Source organism: Cetorhinus maximus, unplaced genomic scaffold (genome assembly GCF_964194155.1).
Source record: "Cetorhinus maximus unplaced genomic scaffold, sCetMax3.hap1.1 HAP1_SCAFFOLD_1256, whole genome shotgun sequence".
Taxonomy (NCBI): Eukaryota; Metazoa; Chordata; class Chondrichthyes; order Lamniformes; family Cetorhinidae; genus Cetorhinus; species Cetorhinus maximus.
Window position 1 is genome coordinate 76,468 of NW_027597198.1, and position 15,632 is coordinate 92,099.

Consider the following 15,632-nt stretch of genomic DNA (forward strand, 5'->3'; position numbering starts at 1 on the left):
CACAGAGCTTTAAGAAGATCACTTTACTCCCTCAAAGGCCCATTTGGTAGAGTCCAGAAAGTCTGAGTTTGATTCCTATTCTGTGGGAGTAGGTGGTAGGGGGGTGCGGACTGGGAGGGGTCTGTCTCCAGTGTCCTAGATTATGGAAATCGGCCAGAGGTGTGATTGAGATTCAGGTGTAATGTTCCCTGCACTTGAATAGCCCATTGATACTCATTGCCAGACTCACTCACAAGATTGGCTTCCTGTAGAACCAAGTTCCTTCAGGAAAGGAAGGGAGCAATTACCATCTAAAGAGGGTGCAGTTTGCGCTGGGGTCGGGGGGAGATGGTAAAGGAAAGCAGTTGTATAATTTTCCTGCTTGTATCCCACTCACAAAGGCACACTTCACACTTCCAAATCTGGAACAGGAACGTCAATGTATTCAGGGCTGGATTCCACACCCTCCCTCCCTCCTTAATCCACGACAGAGCTGGGCTGCCCTAGACCTAAAACTTCAAACTGAGGACACTTGATCACGGGGCAGAACAATAACTTTTCAAACCGAGATTGTCACCCATTCATTGTGACCTCTGTCTGTCCCATCGTGTCCTGAGCTGACATGTGGATGGGATGCTCCAGAATCAAAAATAGCTGGGAAAACTCAGCAAGTCTGACAGCATCTGTGGAGAGAAAAACAGAGTTAACGTTTCGAGTCTGTATGACTCTTCTTCAGAGCTAAAGAGCAGTAGAAATGTGGTGAAATATAAACTGTTTAAGGGGAGTAGGACAGGTGAAGCTGGTTAGAGGGCCAGTGATAGGTGGAGGCAAAGGAGAGATTGCAAAAGATGTCACAAACAGAAGGTGGAAGGGGTGTTAATGGTGGTGATACTGGCTAAAGGAGGTGCTGATGGTGACATTAAGAGTAGAAAGCAGGATGACCAAGTGATAATCTGCCGATTAGGCACTTTACAGCCTTCCGGACTTAACACTGAGTTCAACAACTTCAGACCATGAACTCTCTCCTCCATCCCCACCCCTTTTTGATCCCCTTTTTTCAAATATTTATTTTTTAATTTTTATATATATTTTTTTCCCACCTATTTCTATTATTATTTTAAAATTTATTTCCATTCATTGTTTTATCCCCACCTTTCAGCCTATTTCGATCTTTTCTCCCACCCCGTCCCCTCCTCCCACCCCACCCCCACTAGGGCCACCCGTCACTTGCTCATCCTGCTTTCTACTCTTAATGTCACCATCAGCACCTCCTTTAGCCAGTGTCACCACCATCACCACCCCTTCCACCTTCTGTTTGTGACATCTTTAACAATCTCTCCTTTGCCTCCACCTATCACTGGCCCTCTATCCAGCTCCACCTGTCCCACTCCCCTTAAACAGTATTTTTTAACCACATTTCTACTTCTCTTTAGCTCTGAAACAGAGTCATAAGGACTCAAAGCATTAACTCTGTCTTTCTCTCCACAGATGCTGTCAGACCTGCTGAGTTTTTCCAGCTATTTTTATCTTTGTTTCAGATTTCCAGCACCTGCGTTATTTTGCTTTTATGCTCCAGAATCAGTTTTGTATGTTACATCTGACACTGTCCAATAACAAAAAAGGGAAGCTAGTCACTGAAAGCTACAATACAATTTACACCCACTTAAAACTGCCCCCATTGACCTGAACCGCTGGAATGAATTGAATTTTGCCAGTTGGGAGCTGTGGCCTTTAAAGGACAGGCCAGGTTTGTACCTGAGCACCACAAGCTTAAGTAACATCAGGGGGAGTCATCACTCCACCCGCGTGAGTTCTAACGTGGCCTCAGCAATCATCCCCAATCTATGGATTATAGCTGCACCCTGCCTAGTCTGAGGAACTCAGGACAATTCGCGAGCACTCGTTCTGCGTAGCTCAGGGTGTCAACACTGTCTTTTAATTCCTCCTCCATACATTAACTTGAGATTCCACAGTTCCCACCTCAATAGCCACTCCTTGCTGTCAGAATAGTGATGGCTCTCAGGGTCTAACATATTCTCTGAGTCTGTGAATCATAGTCCTGTCTCGAGAGAGTTTCTTGTTCCAGTTTCCTGTCTTACATCAGGAGTGGTGGGTCTGAGACACGCTGTGCTTTCCGTCTCAATCCGACACCACTGACAGTCTGAGGGCTCCTCCAGGTGGCCATCAGCTGTCGAGTTAACATGTCCAACATGTCCTGCGACACTCTCTGCCCAAAGGCTCCATGTTGATTGAACTAAACAGAGAGGCTGCTAACGCCACCCCAAGTCTGCTCTCATATTTCACACAGCTCAGCACTCCAATTGGCAGATCCACCATAGCCGCATGACACACCTGACACAGGCCTAGACCAGCCTGCGTCTCCTTCAAGTGAAGGACCAGCTAAATGACCAGAGAGGCATCAGATTGCATCCTCATTCTGTCCACAGTCAGCCAACACCAATCAGAGATAACATGGGCTCACTCAACACTGTCCTTTTAACCATCACCTCTACACCACCCCACCAAACAGTATAAAGCTCCTTCTACACTGTCCCCATCAAACACTCCCAGGACAGGTACAGCACGGGGTTAGATACAGAGTAAAGCTCCCTCTACACTGACCCCATTAAACACTCCCAGGACAGGTACAGCACAGGGTTAGATACAGAGTAAAGCTCCCTCTACACTGTCCCCATCAAACACTCCCAGGACAGGTACAGCACAGGGTTAGATACAGAGTAAAGCTCCCTCTACACCGTCCCCATCAAACACTCTCAGGACAGGTACAGCACAGGGTTAGATACAGAGTAAAGCTCCCTCTACACTGTCCCCATCAAACACTCTCAGGACAGGTACAGCACGGAGTTAGATACAGAGTAAAGCTCCCTCTACACTGTCCCCATAAAACACTCCCAGGACAGGCACAGCACGGGGTTAGATACAGAGTAAAGCTCTCTCTACACTGTCCCCATCAAACACTCCCAGGACAGGCACAGCACGGGGTTAGATACAGAGTAAAGCTCCCTCTACACCGTCCCCATCAAACACTCCCAGGACAGGTACAGCCCGGGGTTAGATACAGAGTAAAGCTCCCTCTACACCGTCCCCATCAAACACTCCCAGGACAGGTACAGCCCGGGGTTAGATACAGAGTAAAGCTCCTTCTACACTGTCCCCATCAAACACTCCCAGGACAGGCACAGCACGGGGTTAGATACAGAGTAAAGCTCCCTCTACACTGTCCCCATCAAACACCCCCAGGACAGGTACAGCACGGGATTAGATACAGAGTAAAGCTCCCTCTACACGGTCCCCATCAAACACTCCCTGGACAGGTACAGCACCGGGTTAGATACAGAGTAAAGCTCCCTCTACACCGTCCCCATCAAACACTCCCAGGACAGGTACAGCACGGGGTTAGATACAGAGTAAAGCTCCCTCTGCACTGTCCCCATCAAACACTCTCAGGACAGGTACAGCAAGGGATTAGATACAGAGTAAAGCTCCCTCTACACCGTCCCCATCAAACACTCCCAGGGCAGGTACAGCACGGGGTTAGATACAGAGTAAAGTTCCCTCTACACCGTCCCCATCAAACACTCCCAGGACAGGTACAGCACGGGGATAGATATAGAGTAAAGCTCCCTCTACACTGTCCCCATCAAACACTCCCAGGACAGGTACAGCACGGGGTTAGACACAGAGTAAAGCTCCTTCTACACTGTCCCCATCAAACACTCCCAGGACAGGTACAGCACGGGGTTAGATACAGAGTAAAGCTCCCTCTGCACTGTCCCCATCAAACACTCCCAGGACAGGTACAGCACGGGGATAGATACAGAGTAAATCTCCCTCTACACTGTCCCCATCAAACACTCCCAGGACAGGTACAGCCCGGGGTTAGATACAGAGTAAAGCTCCCTCTACACTGTCCCCATCAAACACTCCCAGGACAGGTACAGCACGGGGTTAGATACAGAGTAAAGCTCCCTCTGCACTGTCCCCATCAAACACTCTCAGGACAGGTACAGCAAGGGATTAGATGCAGAGTAAAGCTCCCTCTACACCGTCCCCATCAAACACTCCCAGGGCAGGTACAGCACGGGGTTAGATACAGAGTAAAGCTCCCTCTACACTGTCCCCATCAAACACTCCCAGGACCGGTACAGCAAGGGGATAGATACAGAGTAAAGCTCCCTCTACACTGTCCTCATCAAACACTCCCAGGACAGGTACAGCACGGGGTTAGATACAGAGTAAAGCTCCCTCGACACTGTCCCCATCAAACACTCCCAGGACAGGTACAGCACGGGGTTAGATACAGAGTAAAGCTCCCTCTACACTGTCCCCATCAAACACTCCCAGGACAGGTACAGCACGGGGTTAGACACAGAGTAAAGCTCCCTCCACACTGTCCACATCAAACACTCCCAGGACAGGTACAGCACGGGGTTAGATATAGGATACAGTTCCACACGTAGGAGCTGTCAATTGAATGTCTCTCCTCTGTGACCACATTCATGTGATTTGACATTGATTGTGATCAAATGCTCCCCTTCAAACAGGACATTGCAAACTTCCAACATACATGTGTATTGCTGAAGGGAGATATTTTTAAGCACTGAGACAGTTTACCAGAGACCGTATTTCATTATAAGCAAAACTAAGAATAGGTTCATCGTAAGCGTTAATATTAACCGTACAAAGTGTCGCTCATTCTAACCAGGTCATGTCCCTCATTCTGACCAGGTCATGTCCCTCATTCTGACCAGGTCATGTCCCTCATTCTAACCAGTTCATGTCCCTCATTCTAACCAGTTCATGTCCCTCATTCTAACCAGTTCATGTCCCTCATTCTAACCAGTTCATGTCCCTCAGACAGGGCGGTGTTTGGAATTCAGGGTGGAGTATCCCAACCTGATGTCTGAGCCACCCTCTAACCAAATACTAGGTAACACGTACAGAAATGTGAGGCAACAGAGTGGGAGCTCAGAGGGGAGTGAAGTGAGGTAGGTGGGGGAGGAGTGGGTGGAGGGTTGAAGGACATGCAGGTGGAACAACAGAGGAGTTGAAAGGGAGCGAGATCACAGAGGGGTGGATATCCTACAATTGTTGCCCTAGGTACAGGGAAGTCCGAGTTTTGAGTATCAATCAGGGTGTCTGGGCGTGTTGTGAATCCAAGGACTATTTTATCATTCAGCGTTTGCTTATCCCCACTCCCAGGCCTCACTGGGTAAATACTGTCCCAGGAATGCTCGTCTAGAGATAACTGGTTTCAGTCAGGGTGGGAGTTATAGCAAGAGTTTTACCATTGGACACTGAGCTGTGAGTTAGAAGAAGGAAGGCTGGTTAAATCACATGGGGTTCCCAACATCCCCCAAACCTACTCTCATTTGCAATGGGGACATATCTAAACAAAAACAGATTGAAGAGAAAGCAAATTTGCCTCTTCACACTGACCACATCCTTTATAAAAACTGGCCTGGTGATGTATTGTTTATAGGGCAGACAACTACAGGCTCCACCCAAGTTATTTTTAAACCCCTGAGTTCTGCCAAGTGTCTTCCCCAGAGAAAGATTGAAAATCTTTGTGTTTGACATGTTGCTGCCCATTATAGACTCATAGACGTTTACAGCACAGAAGGAGGCCATTCAGCCCATCATGTCCTCGCCGGTCAACAAAGATCTGACTGCACTAATCCCATTTTCCAGCGCTTGGCTCATAGCTCTGGAGGCTATGGCAACACAAGCGAATATCTAAATACTTCTTAAATATTACGAGAGTTTCTGACTCAACCACCCTTTCAGGCAGTGAGCTCCAGACTCCCACCACCATCTGGGTGAAAAAATTTCTCCTCAACTCCCCTCTTAGTCTTCTACCTCTTACCTTAAATCTATGCCCTCTGGTTATTGACCCTTCTACTAATGGAAAATGTGCCTTCCTATCCACCCTATCTATGCCCCTCAGAATCTTATACACCTCTATCAGGTCCCCTGTCAACCTTCACTGCTCCAAGGAAAACAACCCCAGCCTATTCAATCTTTCCTCATAGCTCAGACCCTCCAGCCCAGGCAGCATCCTGGTGAATCTCCTCTGCACCCTCTCCAGTACAATCACATCCTTCCTATAATGTGGTGACCAGAACTGCGCACAATACTCCAGTTGTGGCCTCACCAGCGTTTTATACAGTTCCAGCATAACCTCCCTGCTCTTGTATTCTATACCACGGCTAATAAAGGCAAGTATCCCATATGCCTTCTTTACCACCATATCTACCTGCCCTGCTACATTCAGGGATCTGTGGACATGCACACCAAGGTCCCTCTGATCTTCAGTGCTTTCCAGGGCTCTACCATTCATAGTGTAAACCCTTGCCTTGTTAGCCCTCCCCAAGTGCATTACCTCACACTTTTCCGGGTTGAATTCCATTTGCCACTGCTCTGCCCACCTGACCAGTCCATTGATATCCTCCTGCAGTTTACGGCTATCCTCCTCACTATTTACCACCCTGCCAATTTTCGTGTCATCCACGAACTTCTTGATCATACCCCCTACATTTAAATCCAAATTATTTATATACACCACAAACAGCAAGGGCCCCAGCACCGAGCCCTGTGGAACCCCACTGGAAACAGATTTTCAGTCACAGAAACATCCCTCTACCATCACCCTCTGCTTCCTGCCTCTCAGCCAATTTTGGACCCATTGTGCCACTTTGCCTTGGATCCCATGGGCTTTTCCTTTCTTGACCAGTCTGTCATGAGGGACCTTATCAAAAGCCTTGCTAAAGTCCATGTAGACCACATCAAATGCATTACCCTCATCAACACTCCTGGTTACCTCCTCAAAAAATTCAATCAAATTTGTCAAACACGACCTTCCCTTCACAAGACCCTGCAGACTATTCCCCACCCCATTCCCTCTCCCCTGCACCAGTTAGAGTGCAGAAAAAGGAATGAACAATGGAACCAAAGGAGTATAAAAGCAAAATGTTGCGGATGCTGGAAACCTGAAATAAAAACAGAAAATGCTGGAAAAGCTCAGCAGGTCTGGCAGCGTCTATGGAGAGTGAAACAGAGTTAACGTTTCGAGTCCCTATGACCCTTCTTCAGAGCCAAAGGAAGATCTGGATCATAGCAGGGGCCAATTATATCAATCATGTTGCTCCTCAGTTCCCCAAGGATACAGGAGAGTCCAACCGAGTTTGAGTTATCTCAGCATGTAGATTGTGTCCGAATGACACACCCCACTGGAACAATGTGATTGGTGCAGACATGGTCGGGCACAGACCTGCTGTGTTTACATAGGATTACATAGGATATAGGCCATTCAGCCCAACCAGTCCCTGCAGTGTTTATGCTCCACGCAAGCCTCCTCCCATCTTTTCTCATCTAAATCTATCATCATGATCCTCGATCCCCTTCACCCTCATATGCTCGTCCAGCTTCCTTTACTATTCACTCCATCCATTCCCTTTGCTAGTGAGTTAGCAGCAATTTTGTTTTATTGACATTTGTTGATGATAAACTTCCATGCCCTCTGTAGTTCAATACCACACCAGCATATGAAGAATGGAGGTATGGTTGTGGTGCTGGGAGAGAGGGCACCTAATGCCTGGACTCCATGGCTCCAGGGAGAGGCAGTGTCTTCAGGAGGTGGAGGAAGAGTTTGGAGATCATGTGTTCATCAATATCTTCTCTGTTTATTATTTCCTATCTTGTCCACCAGAGTCAACTCGGAGACACAGAGGGAGAGATCCAGAGAGGCTGTGAAGGGAAGATCAGAGACACAGAGGGAGAGATCCAGAGAGACGGTGAAGGGAAGATCAGAGACACAGAGGGAGAGATCCAGAGAGACGGTGAAGGGAAGATCAGAGACACGGAGGAAGAGATCCAGAGAGACGGTGAAGGGAAGATCAGAGACACGGAGGAAGAGATCCACAGAGACGGTGAAGGGAAGATCAGAGACACAGAGGGAGAAATTCAGAGAGATGGTGAAGGGAAGATCAGAGACACAGAGGGAGAGATTCAGAGAGACGGTGAAGGGAAGATCAGAGACACAGAGGGAGAGATTCAGAGAGACGGTGAAGGGAAGATCAGAGACACAGAGGAAGAGATCCAGAGAGAGATCCGGAGAGTCGGTGAAGGAAAGCTCAGAGAGTCAGAGGGAGAGATCCGGAGAGACGGTGAAGGGAAGCTCAGAGACACAGAGGGAGAGATCCGGAGAGAGATCCGGAGAGACGGTGAAGGGAAGCTCAGAGAGTCAGAGGGAGAGATCCAGAGAGAGATCCGGAGAGACGGTGAAGGGAAGCTCAGAGAGTCAGAGGGAGAGATCCAGGGAAGCTGCACGTTGTCGACGTGACCAAGAGAACAAGATGTTTGGTCAGCTAGCCTGTCAGCTGCCCCTCCCACACCAGATCCACACCCACCTGGATAAGGCCTCAGTCCTGAGGTTGACCATCAGTTTCTTGCACTTGCGGAGCTTCCTGGCAACAGGTGAGGCAGTCCTGGTAATGCCATGGAAAGCATTACTGGGGCCTGGGGTAACTTTACCAGAGTCAGCAGATCAAGCTCAGGCAGCTGGAAGATGCTCTTTTCCAAACCTGCCATTACTGCTGTCACTGAAGGGCCCACACCTCTGTTATTGCTGGTCTGGGCTTGTGTGGTTGTCATGGATCTGGACTTTCAGATGTGAATGGAGGTGATGCTGTTAGCAAACTCTTTCTATAACTGAACATTATGCTATTTACAAGGTCATCACTGCATGTGGCCCTACATAAAACTACATCTCTCCATACTCTGTTATCATGTGATCTTACCTCACTGATGATGTAGACTATATACTTCCATATTCCAGTACTTGGTCTTCTCGATTCTGGTCTCTTATCCAGACTGGTTCACCTGGTTGGAGCTCTGGTAACTCATGAACTCAATGGCAGTGATTGTAGTTCTTTTTCTGACTGGCTCAATACTCACCCTCCTTCTCTGTTACTCTCTTGATGCCAGAGATTTTTGAAGAGGCTGTGAAGAGAAGCTCAGACACACAGAGGGAGAGGTCCTGAGCCCTGTTCTTTGCAGACAGAAAGAATATGTACACACATTGTGCCTGTTTCAACTAAACAAAATAAGTAACAGCCATTTACTGACTCATTCCTTAGGGCAATGCCTTGACCTATCAGGGTCAAGCTGCCTGGTTTAAATTTCAAACAATACTTGGCAGTTAACTGGCAATCACCATCAGTGATGCATTCTCCAAGGCAACACCACTTGCCAACCAATCAGCATTCTCTTCACGTACAGTATAAATGGTTGTTTCCCCCTTATACTGGTATTTTTTGCGAGTGTCCTGATGAGTGCAAGACGAACAGCTTAGACACATCTCTTTATTTCAGCAATAAACTTATTCGTTTATTATCACGCCAGCCTTGTGAAATAGAAAGGCAAAGTTTATCAACGTACAATATGGAATTATACTAATACCCTAAGTCACACACACCGAAAACAAATAATAAAATAAAAATGGAGGAGTTTGGAATTCTGCCAAAGGTTAAAAGTCGATGGTTCAAAGGGAAAAGTGTAGATGGTGGTGTCTGGCATCTGGGTTTTCAATTGGTCTCTCAGCATTGATCTACAAAACAATTGACCACTCTTGCACTGTTTTTCAGGCAGATCTAGAAACACTCAAGGGTAAGCAATCCCAGCACACAGAGTAACTTCGGAGCAGCTTGGATTCACTTCCGGCTGCCGTCCGGCCCTGGGGTGCAGAAAGGCTCCTGTCTTCGTTTCACAAACAGTTGGTCCTTCTCTCCTCGAAATCCACTTTGAACACAGTTTTTCCAGGCATGGGTTTTTTTCCAGGACCATAAAATACCATGTGACCACCCCCCACCTCCCCACCTCCTTTTGTACAGGGTTGACCAGGGTCACAAGGTGTCAAAAACAAAAATAGCTGGAAAAACTCAGCAGGTCTGACAGCATCTGTGGAGAGGAAGACAGTTAACGTTTCAAGTCCGTAAGTAGAAATGTGATGAAGTATAAACTGTTTAAGGGGAGTGGGACAGGTGGAGCTGGATAGAGGGCCAGTGATAGGTGGAGGCAAAGGAGAGGTTGCAAAAGATGTCACAAACAGAAGGTGGAAGGGGTGTTGATGGTGGTGATACTGGCTAAAGGAGGTGCTGATGGTGACATTAAGAGTAGAAAGCAGGATGAGCTAGTGACAGGTGGCCCTAGTGGGGGTGGGGTGGGAGGAGGGGACGGTGTGGGAGAAAAGATCGAAATAGGCTAAAAGGTGGGGATAAAACAATGAATGGAAATAAATTTTTAAAATAATAATAGAAATAGGTGGGAAAAAAATATATATAAAAATTAAAAAATAAATATTTGAAAAAAGGGGATCAAGAAGGTAAATATTTCACCACATTTCTACTGCTCTTTAGTTCTGAAGCAGAGTCAGACAGACTCGAAATGTTAACTCTGTCTCTCTCTCCACAGACGCTGTCAGACCTGCTGAGTTTTTCTAGCTGTTTTTGTTTTTGTTTCAGATTCCCAGCATCCGCAGGATTTTGCTTTTATCACAAGGTTTCAGCTTCTTTACAGCTGCTTAGTTACCTTTTCTTGGCAGTGGATGATTTTTCCAGGAATGGCAGTCCGAGTCCCGCATTAACTTATTCAGGGACAGAGTCCTGGAAAACACACACGTTCTTCCAGAATGTCCCTGGTCCTTGATGATCAACCGTTTTCTGCGATTAAAGCGTTTGTGACAAATGTAAATCTTTCTCCTTGTTTCAGGGCACAGTCAGCCAATCTCAGGCTGCCCACTGGGGCTGAGCAATGAGTTGCTGTCAGTGCTCGGTGGGTTCCTCTTGCTCCTGACCCCGAGCGGAAAAGTGGTCTTCACAGGAGAAAATGTCAATAAATATATGGGACTGACGCAGGTAAATGGGAAGTGGAGGAGGGAGTGGGTGAGGAGAAGGCCCAGCAATGGAGTGGGAGGGAGTGGGCGATGGGACGGGGATACTCTGGGTGTGGGGTTGGGACTGCCGGAGAGAGTGGGAGGGAGTTGGGGATGGGAAGGGGATGCGATGGGTGTGGGGTTGGGATTGCCGGAGAGAGTGGGGGATGGGACGGGAATAATGTGGGGTTGGGACTGCCGGAGAGGGTGGGAGGGAGTGGGGGATGGGACGGGAATACTGTAGTGTTGGGACTGCCGGAGAGGGTGGGAGGGAGTGGGGAATGGGAAGGGGATACTGTGGGGTTGGGACTGCCGAAGAGGGTGGGAGGGAGTGGGGAATGGGAAGGGGATACTCTGGGTGTGGGATTGGGACTGTCGGAGAGGGTGGAAGGGAGTGGGGGATGGGAAGGGGATACTCTGGGTGTGGGACTGCCAGAGAGGGTGGGAGGGAGTGGGGGATGGGACGGGAATGCTGTGGGTGTGGGACTGCCGGAGAGAGTGGGAGGGAGTGGGGGATGGGACGGGAATACTGTGGGGTTGGGACTGCCGGAGAGGGTGGGAGGGAGTGGGGAATGGGACGGGAATACTGTGGGGTTGGGACTGCCGGAGAGGGTGGGAGGGAGTGGGGGATGGGACGGGAATACTGTGGGTGTGGGGGTTGGGACTGTCGGAGAGGGTGGGAGGGAGTGGGGGATGGGACGGGGATGAGAGAGGCTGTAGGGTAGGAATAGGATGGTAATATCGGGTGTGTGAACACATTGCTGGGTGTAGGACTGCTTTTCATTATAGCCACAGAAGCTGGTATAACTTGTTATGTGGATTTAGGGCTAATGTGTCTTTATTTCCCAAACAGTTGCAGCTGATGGGACAAAACATTTTTGACTTCACTCATCCTGGTGACCAGGGGGAGCTTCAGGGAGCTCTGGAGTTTCATCAAGGTGAGAGTGTCCTGTTAAACACCAGCACCACCATGAAAAGCTATCAGAGGGTCAGTGCTGAGGGAGCGCCGCACTGTCAGAGGGTCAGTACTGAGGGAGCTCCGCACTGTCGGAGGGTCAGTGCTGAGGGAGCGCCGCACTGTCGAAGGGTCAGTACTGAGGGAGCGCCGCACTGTCGAAGGGTCAGTACTGAGGGAGCGCCGCACTGTCAGAGGGTCAGTACTGAGGGAGCACCGCACTGTCGGAGGGTCAGTACTGAGGGAGCGCCGCACTGTTGGAGGGTCAGTACTGAGGGAGCGCCACAGTGTCGGAGGGTCAGTACTGAGGGAGCGCTGCACTGTCGGAGGGTTCGTACTGAGGGAGCGCTGCACTGTTGGAGAGTCAGTACTGAGGGAGTGCTGCCTTGCCATGTTAAAATGAGGCTCCCTTCTGCGCTCTCTGGTGAATGAAAGGATCCCCATTGGTAGAACAGCAATGGGAACATCTCCCTGGTGTTCTGGGGCCAATATTTATCCATCAGTAAAATCAGATTATGCAGTCATCTGTCTCTATTTGCTTATTGTGTGGTCTTGGTGTTTGCAAATTGCTTGTTTAAGGACTATGAGGGCAATTGCAAAGTACTTCACTGGCTGTACAGTGCTTTGAACCATCCTTATGTTAAGTGTGAACGTTGTGTTAGAAATATAATTTCTTACTTACAGTGCAGATTTTCCACTCTCCCCTCACTCGCCTGACTGAACAAAATCCCAAAGGTTCAAAACCACCAAAAGGCCCATCATAAAACCGACTCCATTAAATCTAGCGATTCCTGACCATGACTATTGTAGAAACACAGTGTTTCTCGGGGAACCGCAGTTGCTGTGTCTTTCTCCAGTCAAACCAACAACTCAACTGGAAAGGCCTTCACCAACAGTGAGAAAGTGGACTGGCAATGTTAACATAACAATTCCTAATGGGAAATGCTGAGAAAAAATGGCCCGGAATTGTGATAAGTCTGGTCTTGTGGACAGGACAGACTCAAACATCTATTTTTAGTAATTAATTTTAAAATTATTTCAAAATCTGCCTTTTGTATCCCAGTTGTAGACGGTCAGAAGATTAACCAGAGAAAACGTGATTTCTTCATTCGGGTCAAGTGCACCAGAACCAATCAGGGCAAGACGGTGAATTCGACAGCAGCATCTTGGAAGGTGTGAGTTAGCAAACCCGAGATTTACCGCTCGATAAACAGAAATACACAGGGAGCCAAATAGTATCAGGACATTCCTCACACATCTAGCATTCCCTTTTACCCAACCCCCAGAAAGGTGTGTGCGTCTGTGTGTGTGTGTGTGTGTGTGTGTGTGTCTGCATGTGAGTGTGTGTGAGTCTGTGTGTGTGTGCGTGTCTGCATGTGAGTGTGTGCGTGTCTGCGTGTGAGTGTGTGTGAGTCTGTGTGTCTGTGTGTGAGTGTGCGTGTCTGCATGTGAGTGTGTACGTGTCTGCGTGTGAGTGTGTCTGTGTGTGTGAGTATGTCTGTGTGTGTGTGCGTGTGAGTGTGTCTGCGTGTCTGTGTGTGTGAGTATGTCTGCGTGTGTGTGTGTCTGCGTGTGTGTGTGTCTGCGTGTGAGTGTGTCTGTGTGTGTGAGTATGTCTGCGTGTGTGTCTGCGTGTCTGTGTGTGTGTGTCTGCGTGTCTGCGTGTGAGTGTGTCTGCGTGTGAGTGTGTGTGTGTCTGCGTGTGTGAGTGTGTCTGTGTGAGAGTGTCTGTGTGTGAGTGTCTGTCTGTGTGTGAGAGTGTCTGTCTGCGTGTGAGTGAGTGTGCGTGTGTGTGTGCGTGTGTGAGTGTGCATGTGTGAGTGTGCGTGTGTGAGTGTCTGTGTGTGAGTGTGTCTGTGTGAGTCTGTCTGTGAGTGTCTGTGTGTGTGTGTCTGTGTGTGTGAGAGTGAGAGTGTGTCTGTGTGAGTGTGTGTCTGCATGTGAGTGTCTGTGTGTGTGTCTGTGTGAGTGTGTGTGTCTGTGTGAGTGTGTGTGTCTGTGTGTGTAAGTGTCTGTGTGTGTGTCTGTGTGTGAGTGCCTGTGTGTGTGTGTCTGAGTGTGTCTGTCTGTGTCTGTGTGTGTGTGTCTGTGTGTGTGAGTGTCTGTGTGTGAGTGTGTCTGAGTGTGTTTGTGTGAGTGTCTGTGTGTGTGAGTGTCTGTGTGAGAGTGAGAGTGTGTCTGTGTGTGTGTGTGTGTCTGTGTGAGAGTGTGTCTGTGTGAGTGTCTGTGTGTGTGTGTCTGTGTGTGTGTGTGAGTGTCTGTGTGTGTGTGAGTGTCTGTGTGTGTGTGTGAGTGTCTGTGTGTGTGTGAGTGTCTGTGTGTGTGTGAGTGTCTGTGTGTGAGTGTGTCTCTGTGTGTGTGTGAGTGTCTGTGTGTCTGTGTCTGTGTGTCTGTGGGCTGGGTGTTGCCCTTGTCAGACGGGTGTGGTTGGCGATCTGGGGAGCAGCCACGAAACCAGCCCCACACACAATTGGGCCCTGACTGTGCTTTCACGCTGGTGAGCCAATGAAGGCCTGAAACGTGGCTCCTCACTGGCCGGGACGTGCTGACTGGGGCGGGGGCCTGTTTGCCGCCTGGTCCAATGGTGACTCAGCGGCCGGTATGAAGAAGGCCCAGGCAGCCCCAGACAGGGAAGGACGCCTGGCTGCTCGAGTGCGGCAGCAAACGCCAGGCAGGAGGGCAGGTTGGGTGGGCACTCAGACCCCCACCTTTCGGATGAGTGCCTCGCGGCCCTGCTGGAGGAGGTGGCGGCCCAGCTGAGCAGCCGTGACATGGGTGCAGTGCCGGAACGCGCTTCAATGACCTGCTGCACTCAGGGAGGGTGAGTACTGTGTTGGCATGGGTCAGTGGGCAGAAGTGTTAAGGTGTGGCCATCCCCCCTGTGAACCTCAGGGGCGTTAGAGTCTGAGTGCCAACTGTCAATGATGCCAGAGCTGCCCAAGAGGGTAAGCCCTGGCTGCTTGGACTGAGTGCCTTGTGGTTCGAGGGCCATGACTCAAGTGTGCCCTGTGAGGTGCTCTTCAGCTGGGGTTGGCCAGGCTGCAATGGCGCTGCAGGTAGAGAGTGGACTCAGCAATGCTCCTCTGTCCTTTCAGGAGAAGACAAGCCATAACCAGGCAGAGAGGGCACCTACAGGCAGAGAGGGCACCTACAGGCAGAGAGGGCACCTACAGGCGGAGAGGGCACCTACAGGCGGAGAGGGCATCTACAGGCAGAGAGGGCACCTACAGGCAGAGGCCCCACCCAACCTGCTGCTGCTCACCAGCAGGACACCCTGGAGCTGGAGAGCCAGCCATCTCCCCAGGCAACCGGGCGCGGAGAGGCAGGGGTGCCAGACAAAGGTAAGAGGTGAGAGTTTCCGATTGTGTAACATCCTAGTGTAGTCTCTTCATCGATGGGAGCCTCGAGCCTGGAACTCCCATTGATGGTTGGAAGCTGATGGCACTGAGATGCAGATCTCCATTGTCTCACCAGGGTGCCTGGCGTACACAGTGACAGGGTGATGACCGATAGTAACAACATGTCCTTGTTCTCCCTTTTGGGTTCGCCAGCAGGCGACCCACCTGCAGACTCCGAAGAGCCACCCCTGATGCCAGAGGGCCACCAGGCGTCATTTTCACCCGTGTCACACCCGCTTTCTGAAGCAGGCACCAGTGCAGATACCAGCACCTGGGTGAGCGTTAGATCGGTGACTAGTATGTTGGTGCACAGCAGTGAGGGCACTTCACACTGGCTTGAGGTGCAGGC

The 15,632-nt window shown here is 49.6% G+C and overlaps 1 long non-coding RNA gene across 1 annotated transcript; it reads left to right on the top strand.

Moving 5' to 3' along the window:
* Positions 1-10,861: 10,861 nt before the first annotated feature.
* On the top strand, positions 10,862-13,060 carry LOC144675985 (uncharacterized). The gene is made up of 3 exons (XR_013575216.1): positions 10,862-10,913; positions 11,784-11,868; positions 12,949-13,060. It is a non-coding gene; the product is annotated as an uncharacterized LOC144675985 (long non-coding RNA).
* Positions 13,061-15,632: the final 2,572 nt, after the last annotated feature.